Below are 5,060 nucleotides of genomic sequence, written 5' to 3' on the forward strand. Positions count from 1 at the left end.
CATTTGTAACACACTTTGGCTAATTTATTTAGTTTGTGAGGGAAAGCAAACTAGGAATTTTAGGGTGTGTTTCCCTATCTGTCTATCTGTCTATCTATCTATAATCTATCTATCTATATACACATACAGTACTTCTTTCAGGAGATTAAAAGTTTGAATTGGCAAAATGTATGTATTAGTTATAATAATGAATTTAATAGATGACATCGTGCATTTGTTTTTAAAAACCCCAAAATAAAATAAAAAGCAAAAAATGTAAAAAATTGGCCGTTGAATTAAGCCTTTGGAGTCTTTGAAGTCAGATTTACTCCCAAATGTTTTTTTAACATTTTAAATACAAGTGTTTTAAAATTGGTTTTAAATTATTCCGTTGTTTAATGTTTTAGGTACGGTTCCATTATCTCTGCGGAGGCCACTAGGGGGCACAAAGGAGAGAAGGATAGTCCATTTTATGGGAGTGGAGAGTGGGCTAAAGGAATACATTTCTCTGTTTTCCTGTTATTATCCCTCTCCCCACACATGTCCCCATTGTGGAAACAACCCTTATTTATGATATGAAAAGGGGGAGGGAGAATAACCATAAAAACGGGGAAAATTGTTTTCCTCCTTCAACTCCCGCCCCCAACAAAATGGACTATCCTTCTCTCCAGCACCCCGTAGTGGCATCTGCCCAGATAATGGAACAGTGCAATGTTTTACCTTAAGATGCTTTGAGTGTTCTAAATTGTATTAATCTCGGATTCGGAGAATGGGTTCAAATTACAGGAAAAGATTCCATCTGAACATTAGGAAGAACTTCCTGACGTAAGAGCTGTTCAGCAGTGGTTCTCTGTGCCTCAGAGCGTGGTGAAAGCTCCTTCATTGGAAGCTTTTAAACAGAGGCTGGATGGCCATCTGTTGGGGATGCTTTGGTTGTGCTTTTACTGTAAGGCATGGGTTGGACTGGATTGCCCAAGTAGTTTTTCACAACTCTATTACTCTATTATTCTATTATTCTATGAATTTGCTTAAGTCAGTTTCACTAGTGATCTGACACTGACTCAAAACCTATATTTTAATAAATAATAGTAAATAAAATATTAAAATAATAAATAATTGTGCAATAAACAGAAATTAGACAAATGAAAAACATTTACATGTTTGTTGTTGTTGTTCATTCGTTCAGTCGTCTCCAACTCTTCGTGACCTCATGGACCAGTCCAAGCCAGAGCTCCCTGTCGGCCGTCACCATCCCCAGCTCCTTCAAGGTCAGTCCAGTCGCTTCAAGGATGCCATCCATCCATCTTGGCCTTGGTCGGCCCCTCTTCCTTTTGCCTTCCACTTTCCCCAGCGTAATTGTCTTCTCTAGGCTTTGCTGTCTCCTCATGATGTGGCCAAAGTACTTCAACTTTGTCTCTAATATCCTTCCCTCCAATGAGCAGTCGGGCTTTATTTTCTGGAGGATGGACTGGTTGGATCTTCTCGCAGTCCAAGGCACTCTCAGCACTTTCCTCCAGCACCACAGCTCAAAAGCATCGATCTTCCTTCGCTCAGCCTTCCCTAAGGTCCAGCTCTCACATCCGTAGGTTACTACAGGGAATACCATGGCTTTGACTAGGCGGATCTTTGTTGCCAGTCTGATGTCTCTACTCTTTACTATTTTATCGAGACTGGACATTGCTCTCCTCCCAAGAAGTAAGCGTCTTCTGATTTCCTGGCCACAGTCTGCATCTGCAGTCATCTTTGCACCTAGAAATAGAAAGTCTGTCACGGCCTCCACATTTTCTCCCTCTATTTTCCAGTTGTCAATCATTCTTGTTGCCATAACCTTGGTTTTTTTGACGTTTAGCTGCAACCCGGCTTTTGCGCTTTCTTCTTTCACCTTGATTAGAAGGCTCCTCAGCTCCTCCTCGCTTTCGGCCATCAGAGTGGTGTCATCTGCACATCTGAGGTTGTTAATGTTTCTTCCAGCAATTTTCACCCCAGCTTTGCATTAATCTAGCCCCGCGCATTGCATGATGTGTTCTGCATACAAGTTAAAAAGGTTGGGTGAGAGGATGCAGCCTTGCCGTACGCCTTTCCCAATCTTGAACCAGTCTGTTGTTCGGTGGTCAGTTCTGACTGTTGCTACTTGGTCCTTGTACAGATTCCTCAGGAGAGAGACAAGGTGGCTTGGTATGCTCATCCCACCAAGGACTTGCCACAATTTGTTATGATCCACAGAGTCAAAGGCTTTAGAGTAGTCAATGAAGCAGAAATAGATGTTTTTCTGGAACTCCCTGCCTTTCTCCATTATTCAGCGGATATTGGCAATCTGGTCTCTCGTTCCTCTGCCTTTTCTGAACCCAGCTTGAACGTCTGGCAGCTCTCGCTCCATGTATTGCTGGAGTCTTCCTTGCAGGATCTTGAGCATTACCTTACTGGCATGAGAAATAAGGGCCACTGTACGGAAGTTTGAGCAGTCTTTCGCATTTCCCTTTTTTGGTATGGGGATATAAGTGGATTTTTCCCAGTCTGATGGCCATTCTTGTGTTTTCCATATTTGCTGGCATATGGCATGCATCACCTTGACAGCATCATCTTTTAAGATTTTAAACAGTTCAGCTGGGATCCCATCGTCTCCTGCTGCCTTGTTGTTAGCAATGCTTCTTAAGGCCCATTCAACCTCACTCCTCAGGATGTCTGGTTCTAATTCATTCACCACACCGTCAAAACTATCTTCGATATTATTATACTTCCTATACAGATCTTCTGTATAGTCTCTCCACCTTCTCTTGATCTCTTCAGCTTCTGTTAGGTCCCTGCCATCTTTGTTTCTTATCACACCAATTTTTGCCTGAAATTTACCTCCAATGTTTCTAATTTTCTGGAAGAGGTCTCGTGTCCTTCCTATTCTGTTGTCTTCTTCCACTTCCATGCATTGCTTATTTAAAAATAGTTCCTTATCTCTTCTGGCTAACCTCTGGAATTGCGCATTTAACTGGGCATATCTCCCCTTATCACTGTTTCCTTTTGCTTTCCTCCTTTCTTGGGCTACTTCCAGTGTCTCAGCAGACAACCATTTTGCCTTCTTGGTTTTCTTTTTCTTTGGAACGTACGTTGTTGCCGCCTCCTGAACAATGTCGCGGACTTCTGTCCATAGTTCTTCTGGGACTCTCCAAATTTGGTGTCAACTGTAAATTAATTAAAGATGCCCTCTATTCCATCTTTCAAGTCACTGCGGTCAATAAAAAGGATATCTTGGAAAGCATAGTTTGGGCTTCATCTGTCAACCTGTTATAAAGCCATCACACAGTATCATTTTCTAACTTGCATTTTACTGCCATGTTAGCAAGAATTCATGGGAGACTTTGTTAAACGTCTTGCTGAAATCAGGATTTGCTACATCAACATACTATTTTCATTCTGCAGAACCTAGCAAATTGTTACTTATCTCAAATCCAGCAAATAGAAGAAACTCATCATCAAAACAAATTGTTTCAAAATAAGAATTGCTCTATTAATCCACATCTTCCAGACAAAAAGTCATCTTTCAATGTTTAAATCTGGATTACCCTATAAAGTTAATTTTGCATGAGAAAATGGATGAAGGCACAGATGGCATGACATTGTATGGCAAAGCTCCTTAAGTACTAAAACTGTGGTGAAAGTAAAACTGATCGAGGGACTTTGAGATAAAGACAGATTTGACATGAAGCCCAGAAAGAGGCATCAGGTGAGAAGATGTGCAAATAAAATACCCCAAAGTGCAGGTGGCATAACTAGAACATGGCAATAAACATGATACAAGGTAAGGTCAGGAAAACCAAATCATTAGGGAGAATTTGCAACCTTCTTTTAAAAATTCTATTGTTTTGAGAAGTCCCAAATTAAGGCCATAAAATAGTATTAAATATTTGAAAATATTTGCAAGATATATATAAAGTGATCCCTCATCAAACAATATTCACGTTGAATGTATTTATTTTCCCTATAGAGTAGATTTTAAAACAGTCCGCCTATCCAGATCCAATTATATCTCAAAAAAAAAAAAAGGTAACACAATAATATGAGAAATGTCTTTCGGAATTTGGATTCCTAAAGAGACAAAATTGCCAGGTGGCAAATATTCTACTAGCATTAGTTGTAGGCCAGTGAATGAAAAGACAAGTGCCATTCAGGACATCGTCCTAGATGACCCAACCCGGTCTGTATCACAGACACCTGGTTGAATGAAGCAGGGCAGTAATCTCTCTTAGGACCTCATCACATTGAGGTCCTGAAGCTGCGGAATAGCAGGAGCATTTGTTGGGCAGTGGGGCTAATCCAGCAGGCAGCATGGGAACCCACTGCCACACACCCACTGCCACACACCCTGTATCTGCATCATCTCCTTCCCCATCTATGGGGGGAAGTGTCACTGCCCAGCTTCCCTCTGTGCTTTCCCAGTTGTACTTTTTGAGAACATGGGAAGCCTCCTGTGTTCTCAGGGCTTTGTCATAGGAAACTTACAACGTGGAGCTAGGATGGAGCCCTGCCAAAAGAAGCCCTGAGTCATGTGATGGGCTCCATCCAGGTCCGTCCTGGCACCATGTAGAAAAGTCCTACAAAAGCGCCCAAACCTCATGTGATGAGGTCATAAGTTTCAGCCACTAGATTTCAGAAGCAATTGAGAATCTGGGAAAAGGGAGGTGGAATTACAGTGGTTAATCACGATGCCATCCCTCTGACCAGATACCCAACCCCATAGACTGCAGGGTTTGAATGTGTGTATTTAAAGTTGTTTGGCTAGAACAGATTATGAATTCTGTTGGTGTCCTGTCTATCCCTCAACACTTTCTTTTACTGAGCTGGCCAACATGATCTTGGAGTTCAAGCCTCCTTTATTTGTGGTTTTGTAGAACTTATGTTGCTCTTAGGAAGTTTCCTGTTGCATTGACAGGCGATTCTGTGATTCTGTTATGGAGTTGGTTGATCTATGGAATGAAGAAATTATTAGGATGGTGGATGCAATGTATTAAATGTACTCTGTTATCATTGCCAGAGGACTTACTTGACCATTCACCACTGTCAGACTATTTGTCTTCTTTCAAAGCCTGATT

The sequence above is a fragment of the Anolis sagrei genome, chromosome 3 (assembly GCF_037176765.1).
Source record: "Anolis sagrei isolate rAnoSag1 chromosome 3, rAnoSag1.mat, whole genome shotgun sequence".
Taxonomy (NCBI): Eukaryota; Metazoa; Chordata; class Lepidosauria; order Squamata; family Dactyloidae; genus Anolis; species Anolis sagrei.